This window comes from Alosa alosa, chromosome 23, assembly GCF_017589495.1.
Source record: "Alosa alosa isolate M-15738 ecotype Scorff River chromosome 23, AALO_Geno_1.1, whole genome shotgun sequence".
Taxonomy (NCBI): Eukaryota; Metazoa; Chordata; class Actinopteri; order Clupeiformes; family Clupeidae; genus Alosa; species Alosa alosa.
In genome coordinates, this window is record NC_063211.1 from 228,762 (window position 1) to 247,682 (window position 18,921).

Sequence of the window (18,921 nt, forward strand, 5' to 3'; positions counted from 1 at the left end):
TGGAGGTCGCTTAGCATGGCCATCTCGGGGTCGCGCCTCTCGCTGAGGCCGCCGGGGAGTGGAACGGGCCGGGAGCAGAGCAGGACGGCTCTGCGAGGAGGCAACATGAGGAGGGACGCCGAAGACGGTAGCTGCAGAGGGAGAGCTCAGCGCGGTCCGGATGCTGCGGAGTCGGTGCCTGTCTGTCCTGGTTGGTGAAACGATGGAGCGGAGTGGCGTTGGTGCAGCTTCATCTGACCCCCCTCGAACCCCGGTGCTTGGTACAGTGTCGACGGTTGAAAAGGCCACCTAGGGCCCTGCCAGGAGAGGAGGAGGCCGGTGACACGCCAAGGAAAGTGCAGCCTGAGGGCTGCTGCTGAGAGGGAGTTGGTGACGACGAAATGGTCCCATGTGGCTGCTAGCACTGCATACTGGATTGCTAGCAGCGTATGCCCGGGAGTGAGCTCCTGCGTGAGTTGGCGGTACTGTGAGCTCCCACGTGAGTTGGCGGTACTGTCGCACTGAACTGAGTGGCGGGCAACGCGCGCCGACGTTAGCATGTGGCTACTCTGTGGGCATTGCCGGGAGACGGCAATGGCTTGTTGGGGAGCTATGTAGCCGGGCGAAAAAAGACAGTGTTAGCGTTCTCCCGCGCAGGGCATCCTGGGATACGAGAGCGAACATTTGGGGGGTTTATGTCTGTATTTCTCCTTAGTTTTGAGTGTAATGTTGGCGTCTTTATTGTAACATGTTTCCCTTTTAGTTCTCCCTCGTGTGTGATCCTTTTTGTGTGGGGGGCTGCGTCCACCCCTGTATGTGTAGTGTGTGTGTGTACTTGACCTGCCCCGTGTGTATTGTGTTCAGTGTTGGTTTTGGTCTGTGTGCTCTCGTTCTCAGCTAATAAACCTTTTGATTGGACAACTGTGTGTGTCGCTATCAAATCGTTACAATACTTATTAATTTGGTGTCATCAACTATATAGACATAGTCCAGTCAGCACACATACGTGTCCAAGATGCTTGGAAAAGATCTGAACAGCTTAATTACATCGTGTTCCATTTAGAACGACTTATTTGACCTGATCGCATAAACGCTATGCATTTCACTGTCAATGTGTGTCGTAGTGCTACATCTACTGGAGATCTTAATGTCTTAAATACGATCGCATTCCATTTAGAACATCTTATTTTGATCTTACAAACGGCGGCGTCAAGACACATTGAGTTCTACATCTGAGAACTAATATTTCCAGCATGTACTGTAGAACTCAAATGCTTATGAGCGCTCAATGTGTGCGTCCCTGCAACAAGTGAAACTGGAGGTAACGTGGGCTAGAAGCAACAATAGTTTAAACAACAACGTGGCTTCCTGTAACTATCAATGGAAAAACCATAGAGACTGCTAATCATAATCTTTAAATTTACATTAATTAATCTGGCTATATGCAACACAATTTATTTATATTCCCTTTGCATATGTTTGGGTAGACTTCAAACGTTTTTGAATTTGAGTTTACAGTTATGTCACTATTCTGTGTCCTTTACATTTATTTAATAGGTTTTAGTGATACCTCGAAATTAGGCTGCTGTCTGTTAGGCAATTTATTGTAGCCTGCTAACCCATATGCACAAAACATAATTTCTGAAATGATTCCTTGATTTATAACATGAGATATGTCTCCATGTAGGGTAGTGTCAAATAGTGAAGTGATAGCAGGTAGATCATGTAGGACTACATGTCACATGAGCCACACATAGGCGCTGCTTCTTCTGTCCCTCTCAAACTGCATTAAAATGGTGTGTTTAGCAATCAGAATCTCCCGCACCCCTCTCAGAAAATACTTACAACGTCCCTGTAGGGAGTTATTTATAATTTGGCCAGATTGGTTCATTTTCCTATCCCACAACCCCCACACTTTTAAAAAGCTTGATACGCCTCTGGCTGAGCCTGCTTAAGCGGCCCTAGAAGGAGATTGTCGCACTTGTCGTATGAGACGACTCAACGTTGTCGGAAAAGGTGAGCTTGTGATGTATAACAAACGAATGATCATCGTCATCAAGTTTTATGAAATTAATTAAAATCTTCATAAATCCAGGCTGAGTTTGCCACGGTTAGCCTAAATAATCAGACAGATAGCTTGCAGAGAAGCAGCCCGTTATCACATAGCCTATAGGCTACTATTTTTTTTGGTAGGCATTAGGCAAACTAAGCTACATGTCTGCTGATAGTTAGTTTCTCACATTTCGTTTTAGCAAGAAGAATGAATGATGGACGTAATGCATCACATTAATTATGACCGCCGCCAGCTTGCCGGTCATATAGGGATTGTCAAAGTTTTTTTTTTTTTTTTTCCTCATCTACTTCCTGAATTTTTGGTCAACGATACCCAGGACACCGAACCACCGGGGCACATGAAATTTGGTGGGTATGTAGCCCCACTAGACTTTTTTTTAAAAATTTTGTTTTAGTCCCGGGGGCGAAATAAATCTGAGGATGTTTATCGGACATGCTTGTTTTTTTACTGCAGGTACGCTAATCTTATAATATCAATAAGGACCTAGGTAATGTTACCGTTAAGCGTTGGTTGAGTGATGGAGGCCAATTTGATTGATTGCATTTGTAGAAAACTATAAATGCGCTTTTATACCAAGCAAATTGATAGCAGCACTGTAATTGTATCTTTCGACTGTCATTTGTTGCACGTGCTACAAAAATCATTCTGTGCAATGGAAGATTTACCAACGTTACACCGGTCTGATACAGTTTTGCCTATACATGCGTGAGACTGAGACGCCTGTTTATTTTGTTTTAAGAGCGTGCAGGGTGTGAGAGGGGAATCGATGTGCTTTGATTCCAGCTTGGTAGTTGTTGTCTGTGAAATTAAAAAGCACATGTGTGTGAAGTATCCAATGACACCTTCATTTCATTATGGCTGCTTTAGCAACACACCTTAAGCTACTGTGTAGTGGGTCCCATTTAGAAGTGGCTACTTCATTCGCGCTTTCCTTGACTCATGGAGTTGCGTGAATTTTATTACAACTTTTCGCCACGATATGGCAGTTTAAGTCCGCTTGATACTGTAAGGCGTAAGCCATTGGTTTCCAAAGGAGATTTTATTTGTGTCGCCAGCATTGCCTATTGACAATTTATGTTGTAAATAGGCCTACCTTACAAGCCTACCTGTAGCTTAGGGAAGCTAACAGCTTTCTATTAGGATCTAGTTTGTTAGTTACGGTTTTGTCATAACTCCCTGATGTATTTTTGCATTTAGAATAGCCAGAGCGTGGATATCTCAATCGGAAAATTAAACAATATTGGGTGCCTATGGACTAGGCTGGGTGAACCCAGCCTGATCTGCCCGCTATTTATTTTTTGATTTCTTAAAAGATTGAGCTTGGTCTGGTGAAAGCCAGACTAGCCATGGACCTCAGTTACACAATGCAAGGGAACATGAATCAGCCTATATTTGCACGAACAATAACGGACAACAGCTCTTCAACTTTGGCCGGTTAAAATGTGTATGAACAGTCTAGCGACGCATTTCCTCAAGGCCCATTTGGACATTACATTACATTACATTACATTACATTTGGCTGACGCTTTTTAACCAAAGCGACTAACAACATGGTAAACAGTAAGTTTTAGAACAATTCTCACAATTTTAGGACAGTTTAAAAAAAAACATTAGAGTACAGTAAGAATAAGTCGTCGGTGAGTGCTGTTTTTAGCAGTTACTTGTCAGTTTAAAACGGCTGGTGAGTGCTAGGATCAGTAAGACTTGTTGTAAGTGTTGCTATGAGAGTAGATGTTCTCTAAAAGAGCTGGGTCTTCAGGAGTTTTTGAAAGTGGAAAAGGATGTCCCTGCCCTTGTAGGAACTGGCAGTGTGTTCCACCAACGAGGAACAACAGATGAGAAAAAGTTTGGATTGGCTTGAGCGCACCGGTGGTAGAGCTAGACGTCGCTTCGTCAGAGGAGCGCAGCGGTCTGGAGGTAGTGTAAGTCTGTATGAGGGCATTCAAGTAGGTGGGAGCAGAACCGGAGACTACTTTGTAGGCAAGCGTTAGAGACTTGAATTTGATGCGGGCCGCCATAGGTAGCCAGTGTAGCTGGATGAGCAGCGGGTAACATGTGCCCTTTTGGGTTGGTTGTAGACCAGGCGCCGCCGCCGCGTTCTGGATCATCTGAAGTGGTTTCACTGCGCAGGCTGGGAGACCTGTCAGGAGGGCATTGCAGTAGTCGAAATGCGAGAGATGACTATTGCCTGAACCAGAAGTTGGGTAGCATCTTGAGTCAAGTAAGTCCTGATTTTCCGTATGTTGTAGAGTGCGAAACGGCATGACCGGGCGACTGAGGCAACATGATCTGAGAAGTTTAGTTGGTTGTCGAGAACAACTCCTAGATTTCTTGCAGTCCTGGTCGGTGAAACAGACAGGGAGTCAAATTTGATGTTGATGTCGTGGTGTATGGTAGGTTTAGCTGGGATGACCAGCAGTTCAGTCTTTGAGAGGTTCAGCTGGAGGTGGTGTGCCTTCATCCATGTAGCTATGTCTGAAAGGCAATCTGAGATCCGTGCTGAAACCAGGGGGTCGTCAGGTGGAAAGGACAGATAGAGCTGTGTGTCGTCTGCATAGCAGTGGTATGAGAAGCCGTGAACGGATAATCTGTCCCAATGAGGTGGTGTAGATAGCAAAGAGGAGGGGCCCAGCACTGAGCCCTGGGGACCCCTGTGGTGAGATGGTGAGGTGCGGATAGCTGACCAAGCCATGATCCGCTAAACGAGCGCCCTGTGAGGTAGGATTCAAACCAGGAGAGAGCAGAACCGAGATTCCCATGTCAGCGAGTATAGAGAGAAGGATACGGTGATTAACCGCGTGTCAAAGGCAACCGATAAGTCAAGCAGAATGAGTACTGATGACCGGCCCGGTCGCCCTGGCTTCTTTTAAGGCTTCTGTTACAGACAGCAGAGCCGTTTGGTAGAGTGGCCGCTTTTGAACCCAGACTGATTTGGATCCAGAAAGTTGTTCTGTGAAAGGAAGTCAGAGACCTGTTTGGAGACTGCTCGTTCAATGCCTTTGGATAGGAAAGGCAGTAGTGAGACAGGGCGGTAGTTCTCGACTTGAGCAGGGTTGAGAGAAGCTTTCTTAAGTAATGGTGTTACCGGGCCACTTTGAACGCTGTTGGAAATGTGCCGGAGGTTAGCGAGGCATTGATCACATGTGTGATAGCTGGAGCGATGGTCGGGCTGATGGACTGAAGTAGGCTCGTGAGGTACAGGGTCCAGCGAGCATGTGGTAGGACGGCTGCATGTCAGGAGTCTGGACACTTCACTCGGAGAGAGCGTGAATGCTGAAAAAGATGTTCCAGGAGTCCCCAGAGGTTGTAGGAGTGCGGCATCGAGTCAGATGCGTTGAGTGGGCATGTAGAGAATTGACTGCTGATTGCCGCCACTTTGTTTTGTAAAATGAGGCGAGGGTATCTGCAGTAAGGCTGGATGGAGGAGGAGGCAGCTGAGGGTTGAGTAGCGATTTGAAGGTTGAGAAAAGTTTTCGAGTGTCTGTAGCGCTGTTGATTTTGTCATGGTAGAAAGCAGTCTTAGCAGCAGTGATGCTGGCTGAGAAGGAGGTCAGGAGTGTCTGGTAGTTTTGAGGTCGTCCAGCTAGTTTGGATTTGTGCCATTTCCTCTCCGCGGCTCTGAGTTTGCGCGCGCTGCCGGAGGGTATCATTTAGCCATGGATGAGAATGTTTGGATCGAGCTGGCCTTGTGGTAAGAGGGCACAGCTCGTCTAGACACGAGGTCAGTGTGGAGCAGAGCGAGTCAGTGGCTTCATTAACCTCCAGAGAGGAGAAGGAGTTGAGTGGAGGTAGACCGGAGGCAACCATAGAGGAGAAGTGCGTTGGAGACAGGTTCCGGATGTTGTGGCGGAACGTGACCATCGGCTGAGGAGCCGGAGGCTGTTCCTGACAGGCTGACGTTGAACTGGATGAAGAAGTGGTCAGAAAGATGGAGAGGCGTCACCATGAGGGTGTCTGTGCTGCAGTTCCGAGTGAAGATCAAGTCAAGCTCTTTGCCAGCTTTGTGAGTCGGTTATTTGCACCACTGGTTAGATGTAAAACAGCATTTCGTTTCAGACTACTGTTACTTAATTTGTGCATTAACAATAACGTTTCAGACTACTGTTACTTAATTTGTGCATTGACAATAAAGTATTACATGAACTAAAGATGACTAAAATCTTATGTAGAAGAAGAAACATTCACAAAAAATCCATCCATCCAAAAATGACCTTTGTTTTTGATAGCTGTTGAAAACGGCATGGAACTGACAGAGATGTTTTTGTTTATAAATAAATAAATAAATAACATTATGCTGATACCTTTTGCTTTTCCCAAATACAATGTAACCTACAGGTGTAAGTGACCTTTCATCAATCCAGTTGCAATGGATGAACTGTGATGAACTGCCCTACTTGTGATTGTTTAGAGATTTTAAAGGTTTTATAACAATGCTACAACTTCTTTGGCTATTCTACAATCTATTCACCTTTTTAGCGCCAGTAGGCTACTTTCTGTGCAGCCGCACATTCACACACACAGGTATGGGGCGCCAAATGTAACATGCCTTATTTCGTGGACAGAATGACTTTCGTGTGACAAAATACATATATTTATTATTACGAAACCATGTTACATCGTAACGCCTTTTGTCCACGGAATGCACAAATTGGTTTGCATTGTGTCCACGAAACACTGAAGAGAGTACATCATTTCGTGGACGAAATTGACTGGTGGCCTTTTCCTTTCGTGGACATAATGCTGAATGCAGTATTCACTGTCGTAGACTAAATGTTTGGTCAAAAGTAATTCTGTCTACCTAAATACGGAATGCACCTACACGCATAATTCTGTGCATCCTATTTCAATTTCGTCCACATAATTATTGTGTTGTGTAACAGAAGGCATTCCGTCCACGCAATAGTAACTTAACAACTTACGAAATGCATTCAGTGACATATGCCTTCATTCTGTGGATGAAATGCATAAAAGAATCACGAAATCAGTTTTGTGACCTGCTACAATACATTTCGTGAGTCAGCAGTTTACGGAATTAATTATGTGTCACGGTCATTCCATTACGTGGACGAAATGCATAACAGAATCACGAAATCAGTTTTGTGACCTGCTGCAATACATTTTGTGAGTCAGCAGTTTACGTAATGGATTGTGTCACGATACTTTCATTACGTGGACGAAATGCATAAGAGAATCACAAAATCAGTTTTGTGACCTGCTACAATACATTTCGTGAGTCAGCAGTTTACGGAATGAATTATGTGTCACGTAATAGTAACTTGATAACTTACGAAATGCATTCAGTGGACGAAATGCTTTACTGAATCACAACATCAGTTTCATGACCTGCTGCAATACATTTCGTGAGTCAGCAATTTACGGAATTAATTATGTGTCACGTAATAGTAATTTGGTAACTTACGAAATGCATTCAGTGACATTGCTTGCATTTCGTGGACGAAAGGCTTTTCATAGAATCACAAAATCAGTTTCGTTACTTTGTGACCCAAGAAATTCAACTTCGCATTGGCATATTTTCAATGACCAGTAGATGGCACTGTGACACAAAGGACGGTCCGTGTAACGCTTTGCAGTGCTATGTTCTATTTGCAGAATTCACATGAAAAATATAAAAATAGGCTTAAAAATCTGTTATCCATCCACAGTAAATGGGTTATTGTTGCTTATTTTGATTTTCAATTGAGCACAGTTACGGTTTTCTGTTCAGAAGCTAAAAATTGAAATGATGCGTCAATTTTCTAATTTTCCTTTTTTGTGCTTGTGGTTGGAGTGAACCACAAGCCGGAGGGAGAACACCATCTAGCTAAGCCAGGCTTGATGGTGGAGCGCCGCCTGAAGTTGTTCGTGATTTTGACTCATTACTTTAGAGATTAATAACTAAAACTTAGCCGATTTTTGGGAGATGGCACTCAAAACATAACTTTCAGCCTATGTTGAACATATCTACAGTAGGCCTATATTTGAATACCATGGCCATGCCATATCATAGCAAATAATTCCCCAAAGCAGAATGCTTTGCCACCGACGTCGGTCTAGGCTATACAGGCTACCCCAAGCACTGTTTGACATGGTACATGTCTGCTTATTTAACACTTTAAGCTAGACTAGGTTTCGGCTAAACAAAGTTTCAGTTTATCCATTTATTAATTTCAACAGCAAATAGCCTACATTGCTGTAGGTTACTACGGGTCCATTGGTAGTGCTCATGTAGGTCTCCAAAGCCTCCCAGAACATAGGCCTAGAACTTGTACTCATAAGTTTTAGGATGCAGCAATGTCTCCCTCTGCATCTGAAGTTCTGATCTCAAGCTGACATAATCAATCGCTTGGCACCTTGATGCAAAGTGAACTGTGTTTGATAGCCCTCAATCTCTACATCCGCTGATAAAATGTGATCACCAACACGCGCGCCAATATGTATCAGGTCACCCCCCCCCTACGATTGTGGTTCAGCTCAACAAAAACAGTAAAAAAGGCAAAAATCCAATATTAACTGAATTTTACTTTTGTTTCCAATCCAGTTTCTGTTTTTTTTCTTTATCTTGAGTGACTAATGACACATTTACAAAATAGCAGCAATGATCTATTTGCTGACCAGTTAAAAAAATTGAAAATTGGATTATTGAACACATTTTTTATTTGGATCAGATGGATGGAGCAAATAAAACAAAGCACTGCAAAGCGTTACACGGACCGTCCTTTGTGTCACAGTGCCACCTACTGGTCATTGAAAATATGTCAATACGAAGTTGAATTTCTTGGGTCACAAAGTAACGAAACTGATTTTGTGATTCTATAAAAAGCCTTTCGTCCACGAAATGCAAGCAATGTCACTGAATGCATTTCGTAAGTTACCAAATTACTATTACGTGACACATAATTAATTCCGTAAATTGCTGACTCACGAAATGTATAGCAGCAGGTCATGAAACTGATGTAGATTTCAGTAAAGCATTTATTCCAATCCCACTGAATGCATTTCTCAAAAGTTATCAAGTTACTATTACGTGACACATAATTCATTCCGTAAAACTGCTGACTCACAAAATGTATTTTTAGCAGGTCACAAAACTGATTTCATTGATTCTATTATGCATTTAGTCCCATGAAATTATCGTGACACATAATTCATTCCGTAAACTGCTGACTCACAAAATGTATTGCAGCAGGTCACAAAACTGATTTTGTGATTCTGTTATGCATTTCGTCCACAGAATGAAAGCATATGTCACTGAATGCATTTTAAATAAGTTGTTAAGTTACTATTGGTGGTAAATGCCTTCTGTAACACAACACAATAATTATGTGGTGAGCAAATTGAAATAGGATGCACAGAATTATGGCGGTAGGTGCATTCCATATTTAGGTAGACAGAATACTTTTGACCAAAACATTTAGTCTCGACAGTGAATACTGCATTCAGCATTATGTCCGCGAAAAGGAAAAGGCCACCAGTCAATTTATCTCTCTTCAGTGTTTTAAGTGGACACAATGCAAACCAATTTGTGCATTCCGTGGACAAAAGTTCTGATGTAACATGGTTTAGTAATGTATATATGTATTTCGTCACACGAAAGTGATTCTGTCCACGAAATAAGGCATGTTACATTTGGCGCCCCATACATAATAGGCCTAATCGCTATGCCTACTTGCCCGTCCAAATAAAGGGCTTTCCTTTGTTTCCACGGAGCCCTGACTAACGGGAGCGATTGAAGTAGCCACTTCTAAATGGTAGCTAGGCTACCCACTGGCTAATTCATTCCGCAAACTGCTGACTCACGAAATGTATTTTAGCAGGTCACAAAACTGATTTTGTGATTCTATTATGCATTTCGTCCATGAAATTATCGTGACACATAATTAATTCCGTAAACTGCTGACTCACGAAATGTATTGTAGCAGGTCACAAAACTGATTTTGTGATTCTTTTATGCATTTCGTCCACAGAATGAAAGCATATGTCACTGAATGCATTTCGTAAGTTGTTAAGTTACTATTGCGTGGACGGAATGCCTTCTGTAACACAACACAATACTTCTGTGGACGAAATTGAAAAAGGATGCACAGAATGGTGCGTGTAGGTGCATTCCGTATTTACGTAGACAGAATTACTTTTGACCGAACAATTTGTCTACGACAGTGAATACTGCATTCAGCATTATGTCCACGAAAGGAAAAGGCCACCAGTCAATTTCGTCCACGAAATGATGTGCTCTCTTAGTGTTTCGTGGACACAATGCAAACCAATTTGTGCATTCCGTGGACAAAAGGCGTTACGATGTAACATGGTTTCGTAATGAATATATGTATTTCGTCACACGAAAGTGATTCTGTCCACGAAATAAGGCATGTTACATTTGGCGCCCCATACACAGGCATGCCAAACAAGCATACACAAAAGTTTCAAGAGTGGGGGATGGAGTAAAAGATGGAGACAAATTGATTAGTGTGATTTATTTTCGCGGAAAGGATGTACAGGACTGAGCGGCGGTCATATTTTGTACCGCTATGCGGTACATCTAGTTTAAATAACACTTGCCTGATGGATGCTATTATCTGCTACTAAACCGCTGCGTCGACATTACTTCTGTGATTTGGGAAAAGCCCGTAAAAGTCCTGGCAGGAAACATGCATAAGGATGTAGATCCAGGAATGCACTAATATTTTGTTCGTAGTACCAGTTTGCAACAATTATTAGTTAACACTAAGTTGTAAACACTTCGGAAAAAAATATATTAAAAACTGGATATACCAAAAAACGTTGATGTACTCGCTTCCTGCCAGGACTTTTACGGGCTTTTCCCAAATCACGAAAGTAACGTCAACGCAGCTAGTAGCAGATAGTAGCATCCATCAGGCAAGTGTTTTTAAAGAAAGCGGATTTAAATAAACTCCTGGTGCAGGCACGTGCAGAGAAGGGGGGCTACAGGGGCTCTAGCACCTGCCCTTTTGCCCCTTTGATGTCCAAGTGCCCTTTTGTCAAGACATTTTTTACTTTTTAAAATTTGTAATACTTCCGCTAGTTCCAACGTGAATATTCGCTAAAATGTCTCATTAATAGTTTGTGAAATTAGAAATTTACAAAAATAACAATTTTCTGTGTTAATTGAAATGCCTTGCGGCCACCAATCCGTGACGTCATACATTCAGTGAACTCTCAGGAAGTGCACGCAGGCACAGTGCTGCAGGAGACGTTTGGGAGCATGGTAAGGTCACTTGGCAGTTAGCCTATCTGAACATGCAATAGTATTCAGCTTAGAGATAGAGAATAAAATGTTTAAAGTTGTTTCATGTTTAATGAAGTAGGCTATCAAACCCGTTTTAACCATGTCATGGTCCATCCATTTCAATAACCTGGCAGCTTCGAAAATCTAAGGCTGAACGTTCATAACATATTTTGTTTAGGTTACAATAGTGGCTTAGGTTAGTAGGCTAGACCTAGTTCATAAAACAGAGTAGGCAAACCTTTTCTAAATCGTCATAAGCCGACGACATAGGCTACTGTAGTTGTTTATCTAACCCAACTCCACACGTCGTTCTCTGTTTACAGTAGGCTACATTACGCCTCATTTCACTCAGTGGCCACAACGCTGTAGCGTGAATCTGCAAGACACCAGCTTGCTAATGGTGGTAGTTCACTGTGATAAACATTAAAATTATAGCCTGATAAGCCAGACTAGGCAATAACATATTTGCTGCCTCTATAGGGTGCGTCTAGATTTCTAGGCTATTAAAATTAGCTTTGAATATAATCAATACAATGTAGCCTTATAGCCTATGATCTCTGTGTAGACAAGAACATTTTGTTCCATGTGCCCTTTTTTAAAATTTGAGCCCCTGCCCCTTCAAAGGTCTCTGCACGCCCCTGTCCTGGTGTACCCACAAACTTTTCAATGCCTCGTTTTATGAGTAAAGAACATACTGTAGAAGTTTCGTACCATTCAGGGCATTATTAGTGGGATAATTTACAAGATAAAAGTTGGTTCCATTATGCCTACAGAAACTCATTAGTTTCTCATTAGGGAAAACAGGTTCTGGGAGGGTGTTTGGCTCGGGGTCATGGTGCAAAGGACCTTAGGGTGAAATTACTCCAAACCATCGCTTTAAATTTGACTGAAGCAAATTTTAGTTATACTGTAGTGTACTAATATAAAGCCTAAGGAGACCAGTTGGGTAATAAGTGCAGTTCACAAAAGGCTTTCAAGCCTTTTCACAAAAGGAACTTCAAGCCAAATAATGAATCTGGATGATTTTGTGTTCAGTGCCCAACTGCGGGACTCCAATTTGAACTAGAGATCTGCATGCAACAGACATTTGTGGAAAATTAAAAGAGACACGGACAGATTGATTTATTTGAACGCACAGAATTTATTCCGTTAAAGTTACACAACAACCTGTAGACATGACACTTCACATACAGGGGTGCAGTTATCTGAAAAAAAAAGGGAGAGAAACAATTCCAAGGGGTAAAGGTGTAGAAAAAGAGGAGGATGGAGGGGAGGGGTGGAAGGAGAAGTACAGCAGGATTTATTTGTGTGTGGTCTGTCTCTGGGGCAGGGAGGCTAAAGGGTGTACTTGGCTGTGGGATAGACAGTGGCAGACCCACCCACACTCTCACACACACACTCATAACACACACACACACATTGTTTAACAGTACATCATGAGGTAATGCAGGCAGTAGAAGACTGGTGGTAAATGTTTGGCACGAGTGATCATGGGATCGTTGTTATTCATTCTGTGAAGAGAGATGCTGCTCCAGGACGGCTCAGATACAGAAACAAATAAACACACACACACACACACACACACTCACACACACACACACACACACACACACACAAAAAACACTCTCACACAAACACACACACACATAAAACACACTCACACACACACTCTCACACAAAACACACTCACATACACAAAACACACTCACACATGCAGCAGGCACTATTCAGGTACACATACACTGACACACACACAGACAGGCATTGCTGTTGTACACAGACATACTCACACACAAACAGCGAGTGTGCTGCTTAGAGAGATACAGTACACACACACACTCACACAGACACATACAGCAGCAAAGTTCAGACACAGGAACACTGTTCAGTTATATGTGGGTCAAACACACACACACATACAGCAGCAAGGTTCAGACACAGGAACACTGTTCAGTTATATGTGGGTCAAACACACACACACATACAGCAGCAAGGTTCAGACACAGGAACACTGTTCAGTTATATGTGGGTCACATGGTAATACAGCTGGGAGACAGGAAGGAGAGAACACTCCTCCTACAACATTCAGAGTGATGCTGCAAGGACACACACACACACCTGCACATATTTGCATACACACACACATTCTCTCACACACACACACAGGTCTCACACACAAGGTTTAGTAGCACCATGTACATAATGGCTGGAGCCTCACAAACAAACCTGCTTTTAACGGTCCCTATACACACACCCAGGCCGTCTGATTGACAGGTGGGAGATCCTATCGGAATACACATTCCCTAACAGGTGGGCTGATTGGGAGGGCTCTTGTGTGGATGGATATTTATTGTCTACCTACAAATGTTTCCAAAGGGAAGTCCAAACTTATAAAATTGTTTTATATACTTTTATATACTTACATATACATATATATATATATATAGATACTTTATACTTAAATATCATAAATACTCACTTTCATATGGATTCAAAAATATTATTCAGGTGTAAAAATGATATTGGACATTTGTTGTATTTGCAAATGATTGGGAATGGTATATACTGTGCTTTTTTAAGACCCTGGTACAATCCAGGACTGATACACCATGACATTTTTCACTCATGTGCAACAAAACTCTACCAAGCTTGGTTAGCATGTGTTTTAAACACATTCCTATATAAAGCATTATCTATCAGCATGCCCATCGACAACAATATCACACGAACAAAAACGAACAAAAATGAGGATCGATGGCGGGGGCATTCCACATGCGACTAGCGGGGCACAGACTTCTAGAAAAGTCATAAAAGTATTTTTCTTTAAATCACTTAATTTATTTTCTTAATATTTGAAAGGTGGGGCTAGCTGAGGCTAGTTAGCAAAACAGGAGGGAAACAGGAAATGAGAAAGCAATAACTTCAGTTTGTTACCAAGGAAACCATCTCAAAGAAAGAGAGAGACAGAGAGGAGGAAAGGGGACATTAAAGAAAGAAAGAGAGAAAGAGATGAGGTAACAGAAGTAGCAGAACAAAAAAGGCTAATTCTTTCTTCTCTTCTCTTTGAAACTTTCATAAAACGCTACAGCAGCCTTTAAACAGATCACTAATGCTACAGCAGCGAATAAGCAGCTATTTGAACCCCTCTGTATACTCCTAGGACACATGAGGGTCTAACCCATGAGTAAAAGGATCAACAAGGTAAAACTCCAACATAGAACAGCAAGCCTGTTTCAGAAACCATGGAGAACTGACTTTTGCCCTCGGAGTGGCCCAGACAGGCATTAGAAGTGCCACTCCTCACCCCTCAGTGCTGCTTTAGCGAGCGCTCACCATCTCTGTTCTCATTGGCTCACACAGTCCAACACTTTCCACTGATTGGCTGAGAGAGCTCACCATCTCTGTTCTCACTGGCTCACACAGTCTAACACTTTCCACTGATTGGCTGAGATAGCTCTCACAGATGGAGACACTCATGGTATCGACACTGACAGCAGGACTCGTGAGACAGTCACTGCACCTCAACAGTGGTTTGGTCTTTCTCATTGAGATAAATTAAAATAAAATATCCATTATATTTTTAGAACACTAAAAAATAAATTTCAATTTCAATAGTGTATTTCAATACTATATGGGGCTTCCCTATACTATAATTGTGCTCATGGGGTACATAAACATCTATATGTCAAACATTTATATTTATAAATATCCTTTTTTTCTTCAAATAATCAATATGTAATTATATATATATATATATATATTCATATCTCTATCTTTTACAACATTTTCACACATTCCCCTTTTAGCAGTGAATAAAATTCACCTTTACCACCATGTCAATGTGCAAAAGACAAACTAATGTGCAAAATGAAATGCCGCTCTTTTCAATGGACGTGTCCACTGGACAGTACAACTGAAGGGAAACTAAACGGATGATCCAGCTGAAGAATATCCTCCAACGTTCCTACAACGTACTCTCTGAAGAGGAAAACCAACTGAAACAAGCACACACACAGAACAAGCACACACAGCTATGGGAAGTCAGCTACAAGCCATGGGGCTGCTGATGGAGAAGAGTCTGGTTGCCACGGGAGATGAAGCATCTGGCGTGGAGCCCGAGGGAAAAAGTTCGGCCTCAGGGGAAATCGGCAGGTTTGTCCAAAATTGCAACTCCAACTTAGAAGGAAAGCCCAGCTGTGATGTTCATACATTTGCTTGAGCCAAGGGCGCAGTAGGGCACCCGCCGATCAGAAACCACTCCTGAAATAAGGTCCCACACACAAGATCTGTGTCCATACGCGTGGAAGGAGATCCAGCCCCCTCGATTGTTAATTCAGTCTGTATTCATAGAATTACTTTTTTGTATGTCTTTGTATCTGTCGTTTTGGTGGATTTGGTTTGTTTTTAACATCCACTGATAGCAGTTGTCTCTTAGGTAAAGGGTTCCAACACTTCTTTTGGGCCCATGACGTGAACAGCGTCATCTCTTGTGTGTTGCGTTAATGTGTGTAGTGTACACGTGGGTTGTTTGTTTTGTATTGGCATGTGTGTATGATGTAGAGTTTAGCGGACTCCAGCTGTGATGTTCATACATTTGTTTTGTAATGTGTGTAGATGTAGGGCACCATCTCTTCAGTTTTTAAGGTTTTGTATTGGCATGTGTGTGATGTAGGATCCCAAGTTTATGTGTCCTCGTGTGTGGACAGGGCTTTTCTGGTCAGCCCTGGGTGTTAAGTTATCATCTCTTGTGTGTTAAGTAATGTGTGTAGCAGGTGTACGTGGGTTGTTTGTTTTGTATTGGGATGTGTGTATGATGTAGAGTTTAGCGGACTCATCTCTTGTGTGTTCGCGTTAATGTGTGTAGTGTACACGGTGTAGTTTGTTTTGTATTGGCATGTGTGTATGATGTAGAGTTTAGCGGACTCATCTCTTGTGTGTTAATTAATGTGTGTAGTACACGATGGAGTTGTTTGTTTTGTATTCATGTGTGTATTCATAGAGTTTAGGGACTCCATCTCTTGTGTGTTGCGTTAATGTGTGTAGTGTTGGGTGGGTAGTTTGTTTTGTATTGGCATGTGTGATGAGGTTGTCATCTCTAGGTAAAGGGTTAATGTGTGTAACACTTCTTTTTTGTATTGGCATGTGTATAGTAGACAACGTCATCTCTCTTGTGTGTTCGCGTTAATGTATTGCGGTAGCCTGCATTAGGGTTGTTTGTTTGTATTGGCATGTGTGTATGATGTAAGTTTAAGCGGACTCATCTCTACACGTGGGTAGTTTGTTTTGTATTGGCATGTGTGTATGATGTAGAGTTTAGCGGACTCATCTCTTGTGTGTTGCGTTAATGTGTGTAGTGTACACGTGGGTAGTTTGTTTTGTATTGGCATGTGTATGATGTAGAGTTTAGCGGACTCATCTCTTGTGTGTTGCGTTAATGTGTGTAGTGTACACGTGGGTAGTTTGTTTTGTATTGGCATGTGTGTATGATGTAGAGTTTAGCGGACTCATCTCTTGTGTGTTGCGTTAATGTGTGTAGTGTACACGTGGGTAGTTTGTTTTGTATTGGCATGTGTGTATGATGTAGAGTTTAGCGGACTCATCTCTTGTGTGTTGCGTTAATGTGTGTAGTGTACACGTGGGTAGTTTGTTTTGTATTGGCATGTGTGTATGATGTAGAGTTTAGCGGACTCATCTCTTGTGTGTTGCGTTAATGTGTGTAGTGTACACGTGGGTAGTTTGTTTTGTATTGGCATGTGTGTGTATGATGTAGAGTTTAGCCGGACTCATCTCTTGTAATGGATTAATGTGTGTAGTGTACAAGTGGGTAGTTTGTTTTGTATTGGCATGTGTTAGCCCCATGATGTAGAGTTTGGACTCATCTCTTGTGTGTTAGCGTTAATGTGTGTAGTGTACCGTGGGTAGTTTGTTTTGTATTGGGATATTATTGTATGATGTAGAGTTTGTGGACTCATCTCTTGTGTGTTCGCGTTAATGTTATTAGTGTACATCGGGTTGTTTGTTTTGTATTGGCATGTGTGTATGATGTAGAGTTTGAAGGACTCATCTCTTGTGTGTTTTGCGTTAATGTGTGTAGTGTACACGTGGGTAGTTTGTTTTGTATTGGCATGTGTGTATGATGTAGAGTTTAGCGGACTCATCTCTTGTGTGTTAGTTAATGTGTAGTGTACACTACGTGGGTAGTTTGTTTTGTATTGGCATGTGTGTATGAGGTAGAGTTTAGCGGACTCATCTCTTGTGTGTTGCGTTAATGTGTGTAGTGTACACGTGGGTAGTTTGTTTTGTATTGGCATGTGTGTATAAGGTACAGAGTAGGGGTGACATATCTGGAGAGTGGATTCCACATCAAGCCCGCGGACTGGATGACCTTTGAACCAGGAAACAGTGCTGTGACTTCGGTACCAGCTGAAGGCAGTCATGTGACATCATGGAGGAGAGGACATGGGGGAGGAATGTTAGCACCAGGGGGTCAGGTGGACAGTGGGTCAGGTGGACAGTGGGCCAGGAGGCCAGAGCTCAGGGGTCAGGTGGACAGTGGGCCAGGTGGACAGTGGGCCAGGGGTCAGGTGGACAGTGGGCCAGGAGGCCAGAGCTCAGGGGTCAGGTGGACAGTGGGTCAGGTGGACAGTGGGCCAGGGGTCAGGTGGACAGTGGGCCAGGAGGCCAGAGCTCAGGGGTCAGGTGGACAGTGGGTCAGGTGGACAGTGGGCCAGGAGGCCAGAGCTCAGGTGGACAGTGGGCCAGAGCTCAGGGGTCAGGTGGACAGTGGGCCAGGAGGCCAGAGCTCAAGGGGCCAGGGGTCAGGTGGACAGTGGGTCAGGTGGACAGTGGGTCAGGAGGCCAGGGGTCAGGAGGACAGTGGGTCAGGAGGCCAGAGCTCAGGGGTCAGGAGGACAGTGGGTCAGGTGGACAGTGGGCCAGGGGTCAGGTGGACAGTGGGCCAGGAGGCCAGAGCTCAGGGGTCAGGAGGACAGTGGGCCAGGAGGCCAGAGCTCAAGGGGCCAGGGGTCAGGTGGACAGTGGGTCCAAACAGGATGAGATTCCTGCTGAGTCAGCGTGATGGAACTACAGTACAGCCACTGGTTTCCAAGGCAACCACAGCACTATGGTTACGTAGAGGTCAGCGCTAAAGAACCAATAAGACGAACAGGGTGTTTGGTGACGGTGCGTGTGTGTGTTTGCCTACATGTTTGAGTGTTAAGCAGAGTGAAAGGAAACCTTGTATGTGTGTGTGCTGTATTGTTTGTATAGATGGGTGTCCAGCTTATTTTGTGTTTGTGTCTTGTATTGTTTGTATAGATGGGTGTCCAGATTCTTGTATGTGTGAGTGTATGTTTGTATAGATGGGTGTCCAGATTATTTTGTGTTTGTGTCTTGTATTGTTTGTATAGATGGGTGTCCAGATTCTTGTATGTGTGAGTGTATGTTTGTGTAGATGGGTGTCCAGATTCTTGTATGTGTGTGTGTGTGTTTGTGTAGATGGGTGTCCAGATTATTTTGTGTTTGTGTGTTTGTGTAGATGGGTGTCCAGATTCTTTTATGTGTGTGTGTTTGTGTAGGTGGGTGTCCAGATTATTTTGTGTATGTGTCTTGTATTGTTTGTATA

General features: G+C 43.0%; 1 long non-coding RNA gene across 2 annotated transcripts; it reads left to right on the forward strand.

Annotated features, from left to right (window-relative positions):
• Positions 1-17,718: 17,718 nt before the first annotated feature.
• Positions 17,719-18,249, forward strand: LOC125288443. 2 transcript variants are annotated; one of them, XR_007192491.1, is made up of 4 exons: positions 17,719-17,788; positions 17,882-17,919; positions 17,959-18,012; positions 18,221-18,249. It is a non-coding gene; the product is annotated as an uncharacterized LOC125288443 (long non-coding RNA). The 2 variants fall into 2 exon arrangements; XR_007192490.1 differs by lacking the exon at positions 18,221-18,249 and having other exon boundaries at positions 17,959-18,029.
• Positions 18,250-18,921: the final 672 nt, after the last annotated feature.